Below are 24,901 nucleotides of genomic sequence, written 5' to 3'. Positions count from 1 at the left end.
TAGATGATAAACTGTAAGCATAAATCAAGACCCAGTCATAGGTTTTTCTCCTCTGTGGATCATTCTCTAATCACATAGACAAACTTTGTTTCTCACATATTGCATATACTATTACTCTGCATTTCACACAGATTTACAATCATTTTCTTTGGCCAACTCTGTTCTCAGCACCTAGCAGAATGGCTAACACATTATAGGTAAAATATTAAATTTACTAGAACTATCTTGAACCCTCTCTTTCTGTAAGTCATTTCTATGCTCCATATACCCCAGCTGGAAAACTTCACCTGGTACTGAATTAAAGTGGGTTTATTGAGAATAAGCACTTTTGCCTTTCTCAAGCAATATTGAAAAGAGCTTTTATTTTTATTTATGCCAACTGATATTATAATTTGAAAGCTCGCCTGCTGAATGCTTGAAACCTTGCTCTGCTTTCCACACTTAACATTTCTCCTACTTATCCTCAGAGTAACTTAGTACCATTAAAATACTTACAAAGCTTTTTCTTCTTAATCATTTTGAAATCATTTCTTTAGAAGCTGACTTCCCTGCTGCACAACATTATTAAAGAGAGACCATTTATTTCTTCAGATTGCCTTGTTTGCTTCAACATAGGCAGCAAGTTGGTGTAGAATGCAAAATTCAAGTAATGAATAATTGCTTCTGACTTGTATGTTTTATCATATAATTTTGCCAATGAATAAATTCTTTAGACTTGTATTATAGAGTCTTGGTAGAATAAGAACTGCAAACATACTTTTGGTTATGAATGCTGATGCTCTAAATTTTCCCTAAATTAATGTTTTTGAAAGCATTACATTGTATATTTCATAAAAAGATAAAACTGCTACTTTCCTAACATTGCTAAACAAAAATATTTTTGAATTTAAATATACTTACTGCTCAGTTTTTAATCATGTCACTGTGTATGGACAGTTACCTGTTGCTGCAAATGATCACAAGCAACTATGCAACCTTCAAGACCTATAATGGTTTTTTTTTTTTTTTTCTCAAAAGTCTGCTGGAAATTCTGCTAATCTGAAGTGGGCTTGGTTGGGCTCATCTGTGCCCCATTGGTCAGCTAAGGCTGACTCTGCTAATTTCAACTGGCCTCTCTCACATATCTGGGGCTTTGATTGAGACAACAGGGCTGAATAAGCTCTGCTCCATGTGTTTTTACAAGTCTCATTCTCTGTCAGGCTACTTTGAACATCTTCTCATGATAAAGGCAGAGGAGCAAGAAAGATTCACAAAGCCTCAACCTGGAATACCATTACTTTTTGTTGATGAAAAAAAAAAAAAGTCATATGTGCAGCCCAGATTAAAGGGATAGGGAAGACTTCATGTCCTTATGGAAGAAGCTCCAATTTCACATTCGAAAAAACACAGACACAGGAAAGAATAAAGAGTCGTGACCTTTTTTAAAAATTACAATCTATTATGGTATGCCTACTCTTGAATGAATTTAAAACATGAAATTACAGTCAGTTTGTGAAAAGTTTAACTGATTAAGTTGCAATCATTTTTTTTTCTTTTCTTTTTTTTTTTTTTGAGATAGAATCTCACTCTGTCACCAGGCTGGAGTGCAGTGGCACAATCTCGGCTCACTGCAACCTTCGACTCCCTGATTCAAGCAATTCTCCTGCCTCAGCCTCCTGAGTAGCTGGGATTACATGTGTGAGCCACCACGCCTGGCCCAATGCTTCTAGAGAAATTCAAATTGGAAGATTTTGTTTAATCACTTTATAGTTATGAAGCAAACCTTTAGAGGCATCTTAATTATTTATGGACATTAAAAAAATTATGATCCTACCCAGAAAAGTAAAAAGAGCTGTGGTATTTTCATATACTTAATGACTTAAGTATATTACCTTGAGCTTTCAGATTAGTGTCCTTTATGTAAAAGCAATGCTGATTAAACATAAGCTAGCTGCTAGTATATTTAGCCTCAAACATAAGGTAAACCTAAAATGGTTAAGTAATTATGGCTCATGTGGAAATACCTCAAATAAAAAAAATTTGAATACCAAACAGTTTCAAACAGATTATGCAATATCCAATCATTTTATTTGCATTTTGGTAAAACCATTTTCTACATTCATATATGTTAGTAATAATTTATCTTTTTCTTTCCTAATTTATTTATTTACTTAGTTTTTAAATTTTACTTTAAGTTCTGGGACATGTGTGCAGAACGTGCAGGTTTGTTACATTGGTATACATGTGCCATGGTGTTTGCTGCACCTCTCAACCTGTCATCTAGGTTTTAAGCTCTGCGTGCATTAGGTCTTTGTCCTAATGCTCTCCTTCCCCTTGCCTCCTATCTCCTGCCAGGCCCCGGTGTGTGATGTTCCTCTCCCTGTGTCCCTGTGTTCTCATTGTTCAACTCCTATTTATGACTGAGAACATGTGGTGGTTGGTTTTCTATTCCTGTGTTAGTTTGCTGAGAATGATGGCTTCCAGCTTCATCCATGTCCTTGCAAAGGAATACTTACATATGCCAAGCATTATCATAGTATATGTGAACTAATTCTTAAAAACCTTTGGGGGAGATTAGCTACAGTTCAAAACAGTCACAACTGAAGCACAGAGAAATTGGACACCCTGCCAAAGGTCATAGCACTAGCAGGTAGAGGAACCTGGCTCTGAATCCAGGTGGTCTGGCTCCAGGGTTTCAAAGCCCATTCTCTTAACCACTTTGTCAGTTTGTGTAGTAATAGATTAGCACATCTGAGACTTTTATCTACTTTTCCTGTATCACAGGGCTGGAAACAAGGAACTTTCTTTAGTTCTGGGTTAGATCCAACAGCAAAAAGCAGTTATGAGCTTTGGAAGGTGGAAGACAGGCAGAAAGCTCTACTTTGCTCTTCCATCAGTGACAGTCAGATCTATGAGTTTCAGCAGATCGAAAATCTTTCACTAGCCTCCAGGTCCTCTGCAAATCATGAGTGTCTGTGCTGCAGTGGAGACACTGGTTCCACGTTTTCCTGATTTTTTCTAAAACTTGATAGATGTTTTTAAACTCTATAGTCAGCAGCAGCTTTCTCTGATCTTTGATCCTCTAATACTTCTAATGCATTTGTGAGCATATATCCTCTGAATTAATGCCTTTTGCTGTTAAACTCTCTAGTAAGAGGCTGGTGACTAATATGTGTAGGGTACATAAATGACTTCCAGTGAAAAATGTGATATTTGTAATTTGGAACACGCAGTGGCAAAAAACTTACTTAAATTATCACAGGTTTTTTGATAGAATGAAATGTCCATTAAAGGTAAGGTTTAGAATTAACAACTGAGGAGTTACCATATGGGGACTTTAGTAGAAAAGTGATGATGAAGAGAACTCAGGTGGGTTGGCTTCTGACCTCATTGGAAAAATCCCAAAATAATAAGAAAGATGACAAGCTCAGGGTTTTAAATTCTCAGCTCAACATCTATATGTACATACATTGTTTTCCCCAAAGGTTCAGAATTTAATATACTCATTTATGAAACTAGAATAAATCTGTTTTCTTGGTGCATTAAATTCACCGTTAATCTACATTAAATAAAATTACCTTCGTTAACACTTCTGTTGTCATATTGAGGAGGGAATCTACCTTTTCAATGTATCCCTAGGAGAGCCCAGAGAACTTTATGTTTTACCAAAGCATTGGAAAATGGACTGGTCAGTGACATGCCAGCATACATGAGTATGGTTATATTCTGAAATCAGTAGACATATGACAGCTCGAGATGGTGTCATTGAAAGAGGCTCCATGATTACAATAGTTCTTATGGAATCCTAGACAGACAGAGACCCAGGGCCATCATTTAACTACCAGATAAAGGTGAATTTGCTTATTCTAATGGGAAGCAGGTTCAATAAGGTAGTAAGATTAGCTGACACACAGAGATTATTACAAAATGCTACTGATTCAATAATTGAAGTAGGTGTACTTTCTACTAAAGTTATACTTTAGGAATAAAAATTGGACATTTTCTCAAGTCACTATAATGGAAAAGTATGGTCTCTCACCCAATTTTCAGACCAGAGCCAGTTCACAGACATATAATCTCTTTAATAAATGTGAAGCTGGATCCACTTGAGAAAGCAACATGCATCACTTAAATATTTCTACAGATATTTTAATAAAGGAAACCACAGCTAATTATTAAAGTGAAAATTTTCTGGGGGAAAAAAACCAGGTCTTTCAGGATTTGTGGTCATTACTAATGTGTACGTTCCCAGATTAATCCAGGGCCACAAGTTACAGTGGAGGCTTATAGAGGTCTGCTAATAATAGAACATTAGCCTGAGTCTGTCTCACAGTAGACACAGTAGGTCTGCAAATATGCCATGCTCTTTTCTTTCCTTAGTGACTAAATATTAATGTAAGTTGGAATATCCATACTCAGCAATGAGAAGAAACCCCATTTTAGTTCACTGCACCATAGAGTTAATACTATAAGAGTAAGAAGAGCCAAGTTAAAGACTGTAATTTTCTCCTCCTCGCCAAGACAGTAAACCAAATGCAATTGCTACATCACTGGGGCATTACAGAGATTAGTGCTACCATCAAAGACTTCAAAGACACAGAGTTGTTGATTCTTCTTACATCCCTGCTAAATTGCCTATTTAAGAAGATAGATAGGTCTTGGAAAATGACACAGACTTATTGCAAATTTAAATCCCGCAGGATAGAAGCCCCTAGAATCTGGTGTGCAGCTCTTAGTCTGACAAATATGTTTTCTCCATGCAACGTAACAAACTAGTCAAAGAACTAGTTTGTTTTCACTGTGCAGAGATAGTAGTATATATTTTATCTCAGCACTATGTGAAACTATGTCTTTTATCTAACTCTGTCACAATGTATCTTGCAGGGCCCTTGTCCATATTGTCATTACACTGGTCTACTAAATCAATGAAATCATATTAATTAGACCTGGTGAGCAGTAATCAGCTAATTCGTGAGACACCTTAATAAGACACATAAGTACTGGAGGATAAGATACAATTCTCACACACACACAAAATAGTAACTTGTCATCTGGATAACGTTTCTAGAAGAATGATGGTCTATGGCAAGAATAGTTATTCCCTCCAAAGGGAAAGACAGTTCCAGGAATTTGTACCTCCTCAACAACTAAGAACTACTGCACTTGATGGGCTTATTTGGCTTATCTGAAAAATATGTTGTAACAGATTTACTGGTGTATCTGCTAGTAGGTTGAAGTGATGCTAGAGTTGTTAAATTTGAGTGGGGCCCAGTGCAGGAGATGGTTTTGCAGCAAGTACATGCTGTGGTGTGAGCTGCTGTGCCCACTCCAGCCTGGGCAACTGAGTGAGACTCCATCTCAAAAAAAAAAAAAAAAAAAAAAAAAAAAAACAAAAACAAAAACACAAAACACCCAAAAACTATATTGTGGAAGATAATCTGTAAATATCCTATTTTCACTGTTGTGCATTGGCTTGTGACTCCCCCAAAGATTTGTCAACCTGGAACCTATGTATGTAAACTTATTTGGAAAAAGGGTCTTTGCAAACATAATTAGGGATCTGAAAATGGTATCACCCCAAATTTAGGGTGTGCCCTAAATCCAGTGGAAGATGACATCATAAGAGAAAGGCAGGGGGAAATTCGGACATCACACCAGAGAAGGCCATGTAAAGACAAAGCCAAAGGTTATGCTGCCTTAAACCAAGGTGTGCCTAGAGTCACTACAAGCTGGAAGAAGCAAGGAAGAATTTTCTCTGAGATCTTTCAAGAGAACTTGGCCCTTCCTACACCTTGATTCAGATTTCTGGCCTCTGGAACTGTGAGAAAATAAATTTCTATTATTTTAAGCCACCAAATTTATGATAATATGTTACTATAGCCCTAGGAAACTCATATGTCAGTAAACCTGCACCCACCAGTTTTAGCCTTCATTGATGTCTCCCACCTGAGTCAATTATTATTATGGTGACTGCCAAATGGTAATTTTTAAAGTGGATTAATTATTTTGTATTTGTTAGCTGGCAATCTATATAAGGAAGAGCTTTCTTCTATTTATTTATTTCAGTATGAACTTGTAGATTCTTTTATTATTCAATAAACTTCAATGTATCACTTTGTTGTGGTTTTACTCAAGTGTCATTTATATGTAAATCCTTTGTGGCCATTTCAACAATGTTCACAGCATCTTCACCTGCAGTAGATTCCCTCTAAAAAACAAACAAACAAAAAACCATTCTCTTTGCTTATCCATAGGAAGCAGCTCCTCAACTGTTCAAGTTTGATTATGAGATTGCAGCAATTGAGACACACCCTCGGGTTCCACTTCTAATTCTAGTTCTCTTGTTATTTTCATCAGATCTTTAGCTACTTTCTCCACTGAAGTCTTAAACTTCTCAAAGTCATCCCTGAAGATTTGATTCAACTTCTTCCAAACTCCTGTTAATGTTAACATTTTGCCTACCCCCCCATAAATCACAAATATTCTTTCATGTCATCTAAAATGGTGAATCCTTTCCAGAACGTTTTCAACTTACTTTGCCCACATCCACCAGAGAAATCATTCACTATTTGTGGTATCTATGGCCTTAAAAAATGTATTTCTTAAGTAATAAGACGTGAAAGCCAAAATTACTCCTTAATCTATGGGCTAAAGAATGTATGTTGTGGTAGTGGGCATGAAAACTACATTAATCTCTTTGCATATCTCTATTACAGTTCTTGAGTGACCTGGTGCATTGTAAATGAGCAGTAATGTTCTGAAGGATCTCTTTTTTTCTGAGCAGTAGGTCTCCATAGTGGGCTAAAAGTACTCAGTACACTATGCTGTAAACAGATGTACTATCATCAAGGCTTTGATGGTTCATTTATAAAGCATGGACAGAGTATATTTAGCATAATTCTTAGGAACCCTAGGATTTTTGACATAATAAAAGTTGAGCATTGGCTTCAACTTAAAGTCACCAGCTGCATTATCAGGCTCTTTTTTGAAGTTCTGAAGCCAGGCATTGACTTCTCTCTAGCTATGAAAGTCCTCAATGGCATCTACTTCCAATAGAAGGTGTTTTCATCTACAGTGAAGATCCATCACTTAGTGTAGCCACCTTCAATCTCCACCCCTGTTGAGGATGCATGGTATAGAGATGTCTCATTGCTTTTTTTTTTGTTTGCTCTTTCATAAAGACAAGATTCTGAGCACTTTTTCCATGAATTTATTAGCTAGCTATTAATATCTCTGTTTGTGAGGGTTCTTTGTATTCTTGAGTTAAAGAATTGTTTATATCTTCTGTATAAAGTACTTTGTAAAATACATATTTTACAAAACATTTTCTCCCACTCTATGGCTTGTCTTTTTGTTTTCTTAACTGTGTATTTTAGAGAGCAAAAAAAGAAATTTTTTCTTTAAGTTTTGATAAAGTTAATTGTGTCAGTTTCTTTTATGGTTTGTGATTCTTGTGTTATATTTAAGAAACCTTTCCCATAAAAGTTTGCAAACATTTTCTCTTATGATTTTTACAGAAGGTTTATAGTTTTCATTTATATGTTTACATTTATGTTCCATTTCAATTTAATTTTTGTGTATGGTGTAATGTAAGAGTTAAGGTTAATTTTTTTCATAGAGATATTTAGTAGCTCCAGTAGTATTTAGTACAAAGATTAGTCTTTTCTAATTGAATTACCTTGGATCCATTGTCTAAAATAAATTGACCGTATAAGTGTAGGTATATTTCTGTGCTGGTGACTGTATTTTGTTTGTCTACATGCCCATGATTACACCAATAACACTGTCTTGATTACTGCAGCTTACAGCAAACCTCTTAACCAAGTAGTCTAAGTCCCCCAAACTTGTTCATTTAAAAATGTGTTTCTTCTAGGTTCTTTGCTCTTCCATATACATTAATAGCTTGTTATTTTCTTCATGAAAAGCATGCTGAGATTTTGCTGGATTGAAGCTACAGATTGAATAGAGATCCATAGAGTTTATAGATCAACTGAATCTAAAGATCAAATTTAAGAGAATCAAAATCTTAATAATATTGAGTTTTACATAAATGTAGACTCAAAATATGAACATGCTATTCAATACTATTTATAATTTTAAAAACTAGGAGAAAAGGGAATTTGAGAAAGGAGATCTCAAAACATAGAGTTACTATAGTAATCAATAGGAAAATAATTGAATACTGTGCTCTTAGATAAGAAATAGGCAGGGATGTCTGTTCTTTTTAACACTGTACTGGAGATATGGCCAGGGCATTAGGAAAAAGAAATATATAAAAGACATCCAGATCAGAAAGAAGGAACTAAAACTGTTTTTATTGGTATAATGCATGATTGTGTTTATAGAGAATCCTGAATCTATATAAAAGTCATCATAAATAAAAATTTAGTAAGTTCTTAAGACACTAACTCAATTTACAAATAATAATTGCATTTCTATAAACTGGCAAAAGAAACCTGAAAGTAAAAATTTTAAAAGTACTTGATTTATCATAAATCAAAAACTAAAATACATGGAAACAAATTTAAGACAAGATATACAAAACTCATATGCTTAAAACTACAAAACATTGCTGGTAGGTATTAAAAATTACTTTTCCTATAGAATTTCCAGTAATATTTATGTATTTTTGTTCCTAGCATAAACTTTCTCTCTCTGGGGACAATTTCAATACACCCCTAGGCTCTCTGTTCTCTGATTATCCCTTCCAGGCTGTTTTCTTTCCCCCAGATCCATTTGCTCTCCACAAAGCCTGGAGATCTGGGAGCTTGAGAAACATCTCTGCTTAAAATCAGTATTGTTGGTCTCATGATTATTGTTTTCTATATATAGATAACTTGGTTGTTGTTAACAAAATGAGTCAAATTCTTTAAAACATTTGAAGAGATTTATTCTGAGCCAAACATGAGGACCATTGCTGGTGACACAACCCCAGGAAGTCTTGAGAACATGTGCCCAAGGTGATCAAGATACAGAGAGACTGAATGGAGGAAATCTGTCAAATTTAGGAATAACTTTATTCCTTGCCCACAGTCCCTAGACACATTCTCAGACAGTAGTTTCAGCAGAAATAAAGCTAATATTTTGATGTCTGTATGTTTGCATCTATCTTAAATGCAAGCATATAAACTGCTGTGTGTATTTCTAAATAGCTCTAAATTCAGGTGAGTAGAAAGAAAGCTACTATTCGCAAAACTCTTTAAGACCCAACTATTATTAATATATCAACATAAACTTGTATAATTTTTATTCATTCATCACTCATTTAGGATTTTCTGCTGTGAATTAGAGTACTCAGGCTTAACAGTTTGCATTAAGCTAACTATCCTCCATAAAGACAAAACATTGAGCAAGTAATCACAAAGATTATGAGTTCTGTGATTTGGGAAACGTGGACAGTGGGGCAAAGTAGATCAGGGAGAGCTAACCCAGATCCCAGACTGGGCATGCCCACTTGGAAAAGGGTTAAATCAAAATCTTAGATATAAGGTATGAGATGCTCACAGTGCAAACTAGGGGCACATTTCTAGAACTGCAACAAGTAGAGACCTGTTAGCTCTGGGCAGTGAGCTCATGAAGGATGCTTCAAGCCCATCAGCAGAAACCATTCTGTCCCCTTACAGCTCTGGGCCTATGATTTGAGGGGCAACCTCAATGATATTTGAAATGCCTTTAGGAACTTTCTTCCATGGTCTTGATACATAGCACCTGGCTTCTTTTATCCATATTAATCTTATTAGCAATTGTCACTTGGCCATACCCTTAATGTTCTCTTCTAAAATTTTCTTTTTTAAAAAAGTATTTACATAGCCAGGCTGTGAATTTTCCAAATCCTTTTGCTCTGTTTTTTTTTTTTAAATTATAAATTCTCTATTGCAGTCATCCCTTTTCTCTCATATCTCACTGTATATGATTAAAAGCTGCCGTGCAGCAGCCTGAATGCTTTGCTGCTTGAGCATGTCTTCCACCAGATAGCCCAGTTCATCACTCCTAAGCCCTGCATTCTGCAAAGTCCTCAGGCTTTGGACACAATTCAATGAAGGCCTTACAATTGTCAAACAAAGATGGACTTTACCCCAGTATCTAAAACATTGTTCTTCATTTCCCTCTGAAACCTCATCGAAATAGCCTTTACATTTAATATTTCAATCAGCATTCTGGTCACCACCACTTACATAATCTCTAAGAAGTTTTATGTTTTCCTACAGCTCTCCTCTTCTTTGGACACATCAGCAGAGTTGCCTTTAATGCTACATTCATAGCAACCTAGGCTTTTTCTAGCCTGCTCCTCCAGATTCTTCCAGCCTCTACCCATTATCAAATTCTAAAGCTTCTTCCACCTTTTCAGCACTTTGCTATAACAACAGCCTCACTTTTCAGTACCAATATTATGCCTTTGTTTCCTGCTGTTATAATAGAGCAGTACACACTGGGTAACTTATAAAGAACATAAAGTTATTTGGTTCATAGCCCTGGAGGCTGCGAAGTCCAAAAGTATGGTGCCAGCATTTGGTGAGGGTCACCTCATTGTGGAAGGGTAAGTAAGCATGTGAGACAGAGAGAGCAAAAGGGGGCTGGACTTATCTTTTTATCAGGAGCCCACTCTTGTAATCACTAGCCCACATCTGCAATGATGACATTAATGTACTCATAAGGATGAAACTGTCATGACCTAATCATCTGTTAAAGGCAGTTCTCAGTAATATTACATTGGCAATTAAATTTCAATATCAGTTTTGGAGAAAGCATTCAAACCATAGCATTATTTACATTTCATAGAGCTTAAAAATGGAAGAATACATAATTATCCAAAGTTATGATAGGACCAGGACTCAAATCTATCCAGAGTCTTTTCATTTACCCAAGTCATGGCAACTGTTGTGTTTTTGCTTACCTGAGGTATTTGCCACATGATTATATTACATATTACTTACTCATCCTTTAATTAATGGTTTAATTTTTTCATTATTTCATTATAACTAATACTGCAATAAACATCTTTAAACATATCTCCTTATGCATATATATTGGGCATATACATTTTTAGTTGTATGAAATCAGATTGCTTTCCAAAGTGATCAAAGCAAGTAAAAAAAATCTTCATTACTCCATACCTTCATTAATACAGCTAGTCCCCAACATTCAAAGATTCGACTTAGGATTTTTCTACTCTATGATAATGTGAAAGCCATATGCATTCAACAGAAACCATACCTTGAGTATACATACAACTATTATTTTTTCTATTTTCAGTACAGGATTCAATAAAGTACATGAGATATTCAAACTTTATTATAAAATATGCTTGTATTCGATGATTTTTGCCCAACTGTAGGCTAATATAAATTTTCTGAGCATGTTTCAGCTAGGCTAAGGTAAGCTACAATGTTAAGGTTAGTTATACTAAACGCATTTGTGAATTACAGTATTTTCAACTTAGCCATGGGTGTATTATACATCAAAAGCTGAGGAGCATCTGTACTTGGCTGCTCAGATATCCTGAGCAAAAGAACAAAGGCAAATGTATCACACTATCTGATTTAAAAATATATTATAAGGCAATAGTAACCAAAAGAGGAATGGTACTGGTATAAAAATAGACAGATAGACCAATGGAACAGAATAGAGAACCCAGAAATACTTCCTGCTGTGGGAATGTAAATTAGTAGGGCTACAACAGAAACAATGTGGAGACTTTTCAAAAACAACTATAAGTAGAATATCATTCAGTCCTGCAATCTCACTACTGTGTATTTATCCGAAAGAAACAAAATCAGTATATCAGATATTTGCAGTAAACTGATTTTTGAGAAAAGGACAAGAACATATATAAAGAAAAGGACACCCTCTTCAATAAATGGTACTGGGAAAATTTAATATCCATATGCAAAAGAACAAAACTAGACCCATATCCTTCACCATACACAAATATCAACCAACATGAAATAAAGACTTAAATCTAAGATTTAAAATTATAAAATGACTAGAAAAACATAGGGAAAACACTTCAGGACATTTGTCTAGGCAGATATTTTATGGCTAAGATCTCAACACAGGCAATAAAAACAAAAATAGACAAATGGGATTACTATAAGCTAAAAAGATTCTGCACAGCAAAGGGAAAAAATTAACACAGTAAAGAGACTCTGCTGAATAAGAGATAATAATTGTAAACTATTCATTCAAAAAGGCACTAATACTCAGAATATACAAGGAATGCAAACAACTTAACAGAAAAAAAAAGCAAGTAATCCCAGTAAAAAGTAGACAAAGGACATGAATAGAGATTTCTTAAAGGAATACATACAAATGGCCAGTGGCTATATGAAAAAATGCTCAACATCATTAATCATCATGGAAATACCAATCAAAACCACAATGAGATATCATCTTACCCTAGTTAGAATGGCTACTATTAAAAAGACAAAAAATAACCTACATTAGTGAGGATGTGGATAAAAGGGACCACTGCTGAAAGAAATCACAGATGACATTATCAAGTCGAAAAACATTCCATGCTTACAGATTCAAAGAATCAATATTGTGAAAGTGGTGCTGGGATAACTGGCAAACCACATACAGAAGAATGAAATTAGACCCCTACTTCTCATCATATACAAAAAGTAACTAAAGATGGATTAAAGACTTAAATGTAAGACCTAAAACTATAAAAATCCTAGAAGAAAACCTAGGAAATATACTTATTAACATTAGCTGTATTAATTCATTCTCACACAGCTATAAGGACATACTCAAGAATGGGTAATTTATAAAGGAAAGAGGTTTAATTGATTCACAGTTCTGCAGGGATGGGGAAGCCTCAGGAAACTTACAATCATGGTGGAAGGGGAAGCAAACATGTCATTCTTCACATGGTGGCAGCAAGAAGAAGTGCTGAGAAAAAGTAGAAAAGGCCCCTTATAAAACCATCATATCTTATGAGAACTCACTTGCTATCATGAGAAGAGTATGGAGGTAAGGGTCTCCATGATTCAATTATCTACCACCAGATCTCTCCCACTACACGTGGGGATCATGGGAACTACAATTCAAGATGAGATTTGGATGGGGACATAGCCAAACCATGTCATTCTGCCCCTGGCCCCTCCCAAATCTCATGTCCTCACAATTCACAACACAATCATGCCCTTCCAACAGTCCCCTAAAGTCTTGACTTATTCCTGCATTAACTCAAACATCCAAGTCCAAAGTCTCATCTGAGACAAGGCAAGTCTTTTCCACCTATGAGCCTATAAAATCAAAAGCAAGTTGGTTGCTTCCTAGATACAATGGGGTACAGGCATTGGGTAAATACACCCATTTCACATGGGAGAAGTTAGCCAAAACAAAGGGGCTACAGGCCCCATGCAAGCCTGAAATCCAATAGGGCAATTACTAAATGTTAAATTACCAAAATAATCTCATTTGATTCCATGTCTCATATCCAGGTCATACTGATGCAAGAGGTAGGCTTTGCAGGATAAAGCCTGTGGCTTTGCAGGGTACAGCCCCCCCCAACCCCCTACTGACTACCTTCATGGGCTGACACTGAGTGTCTGCACCTTTTCTAGGTGGACAGGGCAAGCTGTCAGTAGATTTACCATTCTGGGGTCTAGAAGACAGTGGCCCTCTTCTCACAGCTCTACTAGGCAGTGTTCCAGTGGGAACTCTGTATTGGGGCTTCAGTCTCACATTTCCCTTCTGTACTACCCTAGCAGAGGTTCTCCATGAGGGTTCCATCCCTGCAGCATTCCTCTGCGTGGACATAAGGCATTTCCATACATTCTCTGAAATCTAGGTGGAGATTTCCAAAGCTCAATTCTTATCTTCTGTGCACCTGAAGGACCAACCCTATGTGAATCTACCAAGGATTGCGACTTACACCTTCTGAAGCCCGGCCTGAACTGTACATTGACCCCTTTTACCCATGATGGAGTGGCTGGGACACAGTGCACCAAGTCCCAAGGCTGAACACATGACGGGGGCCTGGACCTGGCCTAAGAAACTATTTTTCCCTCCCAGGCCTCTGGGCCTGTGGTGGGAGGGGCTTCCATGAAGGTCTCTGATGTGCCCTGGAGACATTTTTCCCATTGATTTGGTGATCAACATTCTGCTCCTCATTACTCAAATAAATTTCTGCTGCTGGCTTAAATTTCTTTTCAGAAAATGGGTTTTTCTTTTCTACTGCATCATCAGCTAGTACATTTTTAAAACTTTTATGCTCTGCTTTCTCTTAAATGCTTTGCCATGTAGAAATTTCTTCTGCCAGATAACCTAAATCATCTCTCCCAAGTTGAGTGTTCCACAGATCTCTAGGACAGGGGCAAAATGCCACCAGTCTCTTTACTAAAGCATAACAAGAGTCACCTTTGCTCAGGTTCCCAAAAAATTCCTCATTTCCATCTGAAATTATCTCAGCCTGGACATTATCATCCATATCACTATCAGCATTTTAGTCAAAGCCATTCAACAAGTCTTAGGAAGTTCCAAACTTTCCTACATCTTCCTGACTTCTGAGCCCTCCAAGTCTTTAGGAAGTTCCAAAACTTCCCACATTTATTATCTTGTACTGAGCCCTCCAAACTGTTCCAGATGCTGCCAATTACTGAGTTCCAAACTTGCTTCCACATTTTTGGATATCCTTATAGCAGCACCCCACTGTGGTACCAATACACTCTACTAGTCCATTCTCACATTGCTATAAGAACATATCCAAGACTGGATAATTTATAAAGGAAAGAAGTTTAATTGACTCAAAGTTCTGCAGGGCTGAAAAGAACTCAGAAAACTTACAGTCATGGAAGAAGGGGAGGAAAACACATCTCTCTTCACATGGCAGCAACAAGGAGTGCCAAGCAAAGGGAGGAAAAGCCCCTTATAAAGCCTTCAGATCTCATGAGAACTCACAATCACAAGAACACCATGGAGGTAACTGCCTCCGTGATTCAATTACCTCCCACCATGTCCTTCCCACGGCAAGTGGGGATTATGAGAAATATAATTCAAAATGAGATTTGGTTGGGTGACACAGCCAAGTCATATTGTGGTCATGGCAAATAATTCATAATCCTCAAAAGCAGTTGCAACAGAAACAAAATTTGACAAGTGAGACTTAGTTAAACTAAAGAGTTTCTGTATAGAAAAAGAAACTCTCAACAAAGTAAACAGACAACTTACAGAGTGGGAGAAAATATCGGCAAACTATGAATTCAACAAAGGTCTAATATCCAGAATTTATAAGGAGCTTAAACAAATAAAGAAAAAAAAAAAACTCCATTGAAAAGTCAGCATAGGACATGAGCAGACACTTGTCAAGACATACAAGCAAATATACGAAAAAATGCTCAACACCACTAATCATCAGAGAAATGCAAATCAAACCACAATGAGATATCATCTCATACCAATTGAAATGGCTATTACTAAAAAGTCCAAAAAGAACAGATCCTGATAAGGTTGTGGAGAAAAATCAATGCTTATATACTATTGGTGGGAGTGTAAATTAGTTTAGCCATTGTGGAAAGCAGTTTGGAGATTTCTTAAAGAACTAAAAATAAAACTGCCTTTCCAATCGGCAATCCCATTACTTGATATATGTCCAAAGGAAAATAAATCATTCTACCAACAAGACACTTGCACTCATATATTCATTGCAGCACTAGTCACAATAATAAAGACATGAAATCACTCAGGTATCCATCAACAGTGGATTGGATTAAAAAATGTGATACATATACACTGTGTAATACTATGCAGTCATTAAAAAAACCCAGCATCATGACCTTTGCAGCAATATGGCCTTTGCAGTTGGAGGCCATTATCCTAAGCAAGTAAATGTAGAAGCAGAAAACTAAGTTATGTTCTCACTTGTAAGAGGGAGCTCATCATTGGAAACACATGGATATAAAGATGGGAACAACAGACACTAACGACTGCAAGAGGAGGAAGGGAGGAAGGAGAGCAAGGGCTGAAAATTACCTACTGGATACTTTGCTCACTACCTGGGTAACTATACCCTACACCTCAGCATCACACAATATACCTTTGTAACAAACCTGCACATGTACCCCTGAACCTAAAATAAGTTAAAAAATTTTTAAAGCAGCCATTCTTAATATTAGCAATAGCACCTAGAAATTAAAATGAATACATATATGAATATATATATATGTTTTTTACAGCAATGACTAAAATGTAGCATATATACAGATAAATTTAACAGTAAAAATAATATAAAATAATGACATAAAAAATAAAATCCAATTAAAAATTTTTTAATTTCTTTAAAACTGAACATGCCTAATTTTTTAAAAAGAAATTTTAATAATGTATAGGTCAAGTCTCCCCAAATTAACATATAAATTTAATATAAAATATGCATTTAAAATATTTATATATAAACAGCTCATTTGGTAAAAACATTTGCAAAGCAGTAGCAGGATTTGTTTTGGAATATGCTTTTTAAAAGTTCAGAGGGAAGAATATGTGCCCAAGAAAAGCTAAGAAAATTTGTGAAGAAGAACAGTAAGGAGATATCAGAAAATAATTTTTAGGATATAAATAAATAGTCTATGGCAAATATAATCAAAGCAATTTGGTGTTGGGATAGAAACAGAGAAACTGAACAGTGAAACAAAATCAAGGATACAAATATAGATTCCATCATATATGAGATTTTAAAATATGACAAAAGTGGGTTTTCATTTTGAAGGGGAAGAATGAAATATTTAGTAATCTGTTTGGAAGAAGTGAAAGCTCACTATGGCATGTGTTTTAAAATTCTGCTTGAATTAAAAAACAATGTTAAAATTTTAAAAAATAAAAATCCTTCAATAAAATCTAGAAGACTACATGTCTAACATAGGAATAAGAAAAATCATATTAATCACCACTGGAATCCCAAAATGTACACAATAAAAATTAAATCTATTATCTATAAAATATTTTGAATGTACACAATAAAGTTATGAACAAAGGCAGCAGACAATATAGAAAATATTTACTATCTATGATAAGCATTTAATTACAATATTCAAAGAACATATAAATTGAGAAAAAGACAAATATCTCAGTAAAAAGTGAGAAAGAATACTGATAAATGATTTACATAAGAAGTCCAAACAGCTGAACAATATAAAAATATATTCAACTTCACAAGTAGGTAATAAGTTCAAATTAATTGAACAACTAATAACATAAACAGCTACAACACCTATTGCTGTAAGGACATAAGTAAAGAACAGTGTCATAATCTTCTAGTAAAAATGTAAACATCTGTATGTAGTACTTAGGAAGCAATAAGGCAACATGCATTAAAATAGAAAAATAGTTTTGCTCTTTAAACCTGGAGATAAAATAATTTTCAGATAACTACTTTTATTGTAGCCTTGTTTTGTGACAAAACCAAACAAAATAAAAACCTCTGGAAACAAAGTAAATGTTTATAAAGAGGGGAATGGTTGAATTTGTTTCTTATTATTCATATCATGGGCTATTATATAGCCTTTTAGAATTGAATTTATAACAATCGACACAGAGGGCTTTCCACAAAGTATTCATGAGTAAGAATGCAAGATGCATATTTTTTTAAATAACGACAAAAAGATTGATTTGAATGTGTATATACGTGAATGGCTGTAAGAGCAGAGAACATCTGACATAATAGAATCCAGTTGTTAAGGTGAGTTACCTGTAATATGGAAGTAGAAGAGAAGAGGTGGGTAGAGGCAGTTATAAAAGGAAATTTAAAAATTAAGAATTAAAAAAGAACATTATAATTTAGTTTAAGCACTTATACAAAATTATATCTCTTATATGTAGATATTTTCAGAATATATTTTAAAGGTGAAAAATCATGCCAGTGAAAATAATGGAATGGATAATGTAACTTTAACAAAAAGTAAATGTGCTACTTTTAATTTTAGTTTTTCCTAGAACTCAGATTCAGATTATTCTTTGAAATCAACATATACAGATACTACGGAACCTGAATATATATTAAAATGATGCAATGATAGCTTTTTCAAATTTTTTTTTCCATATTAAAGGAAAAAATATATACTGATTGGTATTTTAGCTAAGGTAGGATCAACAGAAAGGAGAAAAAAAAAATGAAAGGAATGAAGCATGGGACCAGCCTAAGGTTGAAGTTTTGGGCAACATGTCTGGACCTATAGAAAGATGCAGGAGAATGTAATAGGGAAATGGAAGTAAAATTTTCAAAGAACAAATATTTGCTAAGTATTTACTGTGTGCTAGACTCTGTTCTAGGCACTAAAGCCCGCAGTAAATATGAAACCATAGAGTACATCTCTCATGGAGCTTATATTCATTTTGGGGAATAAAATCATTAATAAGTAAACACATAAATGGAAATAGTCTCAACTAGCAAGTGGGCTTTGACACAAATCGGAAAATTCTGTGACGACCAGCAGTGCGGAGAGGCATGCCAGACCTGAGAAAAGAGGACTTAAGGAACCCCTCCTGTGCAGCTCTGGGCACAATTCCCAGGCAGGGAGAGCATCGAGTGCAAAAGCTGTAACTGGGAATGAGCTTGCTTGAGGGTGTCAAAGGAGGAAAAAAGTGATAAGAGCTGAGGATAGGGACAGAGAGAACCTGTAAGGCTTCGGAGCACTAATTCTGTAGGAAAACATGAATTAGAAGAAGTTACTATAACCTGGATAATCAAAATATCAAGAAAAGCAAGCTCAGGACATTGGCCAAGCTCATGCTGGTCTTTGATACTTCAGTATTAAGGGAAGCACAGGGCTACTTGTTTTGGAAGAAGCATATATCATACTCTAGGTCAGGAATTACTTAATGAAGTTTTTCCAGCTGTTAAAAAAAAAAATGCAGGAACAAAGGGAACTCTCTCAAACAGGATTTTAGCCAAAGGCTTCTAAGCCTTAAGTAACACTGATATAAATGATATAAATGGCTACCCAAGGACAGAAACAAACACTTTGCACACCTGTGGAGGTTGGGGAATTCCAGATAGAAGAGGAGATCTTGAGTAAGGAGAAAGGGAAATGCAAAGGTATAAACTCTGCTGAGAGACTTGCCTATTATAAGTGAGATACAGCCTCTTACATAGAGCGGAAGAAGTGATCCTGGAGAGACCCCCTCATCAGTTTATTATCAGTGTGCCAAGAATGCAAGGACAAGAAGTAAAAATGTGAAGGAAAATTTAGAGACTTTAAATGAGGTTCTTTTTTTTGTTTCTTGAAACAAGGTCTTGCTCTGTTGCCCAAGCTGGAGTGCAGTGGCACAATCATGGCTCACTGCAACCTCAACCTCTAGACCTTAAGAGATCCTCCCACCTTAACTTTAACCTCCTGAGTTGCTGGAACTACAGCTGTGTGCCACCATTGCCAGCTAGTTTTCTGTTCTGTTTTGCTTTTTTTTTTTTTTTTTTTTTTTTTTTTTTTAATTTGTAGGCACAGGATCTCACGATGTTGCCTAGGCTGGTCTCAAACTCCTGGGCTCAAAGGATCCTCCTGCCTCTGCCTCCTAAAGTGCTGGGATTACAGGCATGACCCACCTGGCCTAAATGAGGTACTTTAAAGATTTTAAATGAGACTCCATATTTTAAGAGAATGCAGGGAATTTGAGAGAAATCCTGAGTGCTACAAGTATCATCTCTTGAAATGTTTACATTTAGCAAGGAGACAGGGTGTTTGAAATTGCACTCTTGGAAAGATAAAGCAGTTTTTGTAAGTAACAGACTCCCCCAAGACATAGAATCCTAAGGCCATGTGCAAGCTCTTAATCGGAAATTTGTCGTTGTTTCCTTCTATGTTTGCAGGTGGTACACTCTAATATATACAACTATTTGATTTAACTCACATTCTGATGAGGCTAAATTTTAAAAAAAATGTTTATCCTCTTGTTATAATTTTTCCAAATTCTCTTGTCCAAGACAACACTTAAGATTCTTAAGATTGGTCTGTCTATGGCTGCAAAACAGCAATGTGGATTGGAACACATTTTTTTCATTATGGGATATCATGAAAATAATTTTAACTCAGAATTATATACATGTATACTTAAATGTTTATATTAATGTTAAATATAAATAAGTTTATATAAAATATAAATATATATATATATTAAATATATATATACATACCCAAACCCAACTCCAGCCCACTAATCTGTGGTGGAACATTTGAAAAAGTTTCACAAATGACTCTGATGCTTCTTACTTCCACTTAGAAATCTTCATTAAGACTATAATATTTATCTCTTCCTAGGTACACAGCTTTCATCTGGAAAGGATCAGTATGTACAGAAATTGATACTTTGATTGTAAGCTATTGTTACTACATACATATACTCGGGAGCCCTGCAGTGTAGAATTTAAGCCTGTGGACTGGGGGACTACATGAGCTCATTAGCCTAGTTCCTCAACTTAGTAAACATGTTTACTTTGGCAAATTGTTTCTGAGCCTCAGTTTCTTTATCCACAAAAAAGGGGATTGTGAGCATACTCAATTTTAAAATCATGAGGATTAAATGAGATAATGTGTATGGTTACAGCTCACTTAAGTTTAGATATTTTATGGTTACAGCTCACCTAAGTTTAGATATTTTGATCTCAGCTGGCTTTGGGAAATTATTGATGCTTTCTAAATTTTGTGGGAATGCAACCAGAACTGTAATATTCTAATATGCTTGGTAAACCCTCCAGAGTTCTGAACACATGGATCAACTGAGAATTGTTTGAGGGACTAGAAAAAGGTACATCAGTTCTAACATCAGGTGCTTTAGTTTGCAACTGCCACATGGAACCCAGACTCCATGCAGACACCTAAATGAGACTCTTTCAACAGCTGAAGAAGAAAAAATGTAAGAAATATACTTTCATAATTTTGAAAACTTAAATATTGAATGGAAATGCAGTTGAAAGATAAACAATTTTTTTTTGGCATTTCAGGAGTTATTTTGTTTGCTTATTTTTTCTTTCCCTTTTCTAATTACTGGTGTGGTGTGATATGGATTGTGCAATTATTCTGCTGGTCATTATACAACGTAGCTGTTTAGCTGTAATAAAATCAAGCCTAGTTTGACATAGAAACTAACATAGGACATGCCTTGTCACATGTGTGTGGCATTAAATTTAATATTTATGCTGTCCTGACTCACTTTTGCTTTTAGGGGGACTGCTAAAGTATGGGAAGATATCAAGGAGGCATTCATACTATGCTTGAGGCTCTGGCCCTCTCTTTTCTGGATCTCTCATGCATACTATAGAAACTATACTGGGAACTGGCCAGCTGCAGATGCAGGAGAGACTCCTCTGCTTTTTGTTCATTTCCTCCCCTGCCAAAGGCAGAAATTCCTTTAGGTTTTTTCAAAGATGGGTGCTTTAAAAACATTCTTGTGCATCCCCTATGTACCAGACACTGTATCCTGTACAATAGATTATTCTATTCATTCCTTCCATTAGGCCATTTACAGAGGAGGTGTTGATGTCTTAGAATTTCAGGGCCTTGCCTAAGGGCAGAGGCTCTCAAGTGGCAAAGCAGGGATATCTGAGCTTTCTCACTCTGGATCCTCTGCCCTTCTACCATAGAAACAGGAAAACCTAGAGGTACGATAGGATTTTAGAAATCAAATTATAATTCTTCCTTTTTCATTTGAGGAATCTTAGGCATAGAAAAGTTAAATGATTTGCCTGAGGCACAGAGCCAGTTAGAAGCCTGACTGTGAAGAAACCTAATTTCTTTACTTTTAGAAATCTTGTATTTGAAAACTCCACACAGCAAAGACACAAGACCCATTCTAAACAGCTGTCTGCCATAGTGCCAATTGCATCTCTTTGTATGGGCAGTATACTTCCATTTGCCTTGTAGTTAATGAAGTGAAAGGCTCCCTGAACCCTTAATGTTCAGTTTCAAGGCAATTGGAAAATTCATTTAAGAACCAATTTATCCACAAAGCTAGATGTTAAAATCAAAGGGAAACAGAAAGGAAAAGAAAATCAACTGTTAACATCAGATTAACGGTAAACATAAAATTCATATGTTTAAGAGAAAAATTTGTTAAGATTATTAAAATACCATATAAATATTGATATAGTTTGGCTGTGTCCCCACACAGATCTCATCTTAAATTGTAGTTCCCATAATCGCCATGTGTCATGGGAGGGACCTAGTGGGAGGTAATGAATCATAAGGGCAGTTACCTCCATGTTGTTCTCATGATACTGAGCCAGTTCTCATGAGATCTGATGGCTTTACAGGGGGCTTTTCCCTCTTTTGCTTGACACTTCACCTTCCTGCTATCATGTGAAAAGTACGAGTTTGCTTTTCCTTCTGCCATGATTGTAAGTTTCCTAAGGCCTCCTCGGCCCTGCAGAACTTTGAGTCAATTAAATCTTTTTTCTTTATAAATTACTCAGTCTCAGGCAAGTCCTGTATAGCAGCATGAGAATAGACTAATCCAGATATCTTTTAGGAATGTGAGATTATATTTATCCCATTTTCTTTGAATGTGCTTGACAGTTTTAAAGTATTTAGCTAAAATCTGTGTCCTTTTTCCATAATAAGGAGGGTATTATTTTACAAAATTATTATTTTTTAAGTATCTGAAGCTTCAAGGCATGAAGTTGTCTTTATTTTGTGTTCCATATTATAGCTGGAAATCCATTTTAATGCAATACAGTGAAAACGTTTATAAATATTTATCACAGAGGCATTTGCATGGAATTCTCATAAAAAAGTCATACACACACACACACACACACAGCCAAAGAGCAATTGCAATAAATAAACTGATATTTCAAGAAGAAATCATTCATCTGTTTATACTGAATTCATATTTATTTAACCTATAGTCTTTGACATCTGTAAAAGAGAATATTGGTGAGCAGTATGATTAATAGGAACTATGGGATAAAAGAATCATTCAAATAAAACATGAATTTCTAATATATAATTTTAGTACTTTGTAATGTGTTCACAAAATGCACCAAGAATAAAACTACCAGATAAGGCATACAAATAGGTAGATGAAGAAAAAATCAGTTTAAGTCTTAAATGCTCTGAAGTTTTCTATAGACATGAAGAAATCGTGGCTAGTAGAAAGATCTTATTGGATTGTACGGATTTTGTAAAAACTCATATTGACAAAAAGCATATAAAATAGTGATATGTTAGCAACATGTTATTTTCAAGCACTAATGAAACCACATTTTTTATTATTACAGTAGCCACTCTTTCATGTTAATATGTGCCTTTATAGTGCAGCAAGTACTATATTTGCATCACTGTTTTATTAAATGATCAGTCAATATAAGTTTTTAACAGATGACTCTAATTAAACTCTGCATACAATTGCCTTTCTGTTGATGATAATGGCACTATTTTTGAGCACTTTATAGCCATTTTGTAAATTCAACCATAACTTAGATTTATCATTATTATGATAAGTTTACTCAATTTATTTTGGTTTAATTAAAAATCTAGAGGAAAACAAAAATGTGTCCTTCACAGTTTACAAACCATTGATTTTTCCATCCTTCCTCTCATTGGTTGTTACCACTTGAAGTTTATTTGGTGTCAATGGATTTAGAAATGTAGACATAGGTTTAAAAAGCAACTTTGAATATTTTGATTAAGGAAACCAGCATCTTTGTATGATTCATGTTATAATTAAGATTGTTTAAAACAAATCAATATTTCAAATACCTACAGTCTAGCTGAGGGGAAATGGGAGGTGAACAAGTGTATTTTGGGTTTTTAGTTAGTAGTTCTGTCTTTAACTAGAACGGCAGCTTGTAGGAGATTATTTTCCTCTCCTCCAGACCCTAAATTTGACCTACAGAGGCACTGTTGGAAAATGCCTGATGGTTTGGCAGAACTAAATTGGCATTGTCTGGAAATTATCTCACTCCCAAAAGGGAATAAAAACCTCTCCAAACGCCTTCAGTAAAGACGCTGGTGTCCTGGACGCAGCTCAGAAACATCCCTTTAGCCTTTCTGGAAAGTGGAAGCGCACAGGATGAAGCCTCGGATACACAAAGATCACTGCTCAGAAGCATCACGGATGAAAACAGTCTAAAAACTCGCTAGCATCAAATCTGCTAAGGAGATTCAACAAAGTTACAATATAGCCCCGGAGAGGGTTTGGCGGGACGGGGGGCTTTCAAGGTTAAGAAGGCGCCCCATGTCCCCTGCCCAGGTCCCTGGTCTGCAAGCCCGGGGCCACAGCCGTCTGTGGCGCAGACATCCAGGGCAGGGGAGCCCCCCAGTGTCCCAATGTCGGGCCAGTGACCAAAGGAAGGGATTTGAAAAAGGTTGAAAGAGTAAAGTCGCAAAATCCAAAGCCTCAGTCCGCAATCGCTAATATGTGTCCTCAAGGCAAACGCTGGGCATTGGAGAGGGGCCGCGCCCTCAAGCGCGCCAAACCGGCGCATGCTGTTACCTCTCCCGGCGAGCCCTGACGGCGGAGGGAACCAGGATCCACCAAGCCGAGCTGCAGCAACAGGTTCTGCTCCTCTGCTTCGGCTCCAGCTACTTTTCGCGGTCTGGCAGCTCAGCCCCACCAACGCCTGTCCGCCGCGGACTTCCTGCTCCGCTCCCGGCTGCCCCGCCGCGCGGCCTGGCTCTGCGCGCTCTGCGCTCGCTCCGGCCTCCCAGGCCCCCTCAGTATGAGACGTCACTCCCTCGGAGGCACCAGCTGGCCGCTGGGGTTCCGAAGAAGCTTTTCATATCCCGCTAAGGGGCACCCAGGTACATTCTTGTGAAACTTAGAATCCAGAATCCGAGTGCAGCAAAGAAAAGGAAGCATCTGTAGGTCTAGCAAAATCGTCATGACTTGACTCCAGATCCTGGGCAAGTGATTTAGCCTCTCTGTGCCTCAGTTTCCTCGTTTGTAAAATAGAGATGATGATATTAATCAGTAGGAGAAAACAGAATTA

The 24,901-nt window shown here is 36.2% G+C and overlaps 1 protein-coding gene across 1 annotated transcript in view; it reads right to left on the bottom strand.

Annotated features, from left to right (window-relative positions):
- NPFFR2 (neuropeptide FF receptor 2) overlaps window positions 1–24,582 on the bottom strand; it is a 63,876-nt gene extending 39,294 nt beyond the window's left edge. Inside the window, exon 1 of the mRNA XM_003931959.4 lies at window positions 24,406–24,582. The gene's annotated coding sequence lies outside the window, so the exon portion shown is untranslated. The remainder of the gene's footprint in view (window positions 1–24,405) is intronic.
- Window positions 24,583–24,901: the final 319 nt, after the last annotated feature.

This window comes from Saimiri boliviensis, chromosome 3 (genome assembly GCF_048565385.1).
Source record: "Saimiri boliviensis isolate mSaiBol1 chromosome 3, mSaiBol1.pri, whole genome shotgun sequence".
NCBI lineage: Eukaryota > Metazoa > Chordata > Mammalia > Primates > Cebidae > Saimiri > Saimiri boliviensis.
Note: the sequence above shows the minus strand (reverse complement) of the source record. Positions and strands in the feature narration are given on the sequence as shown.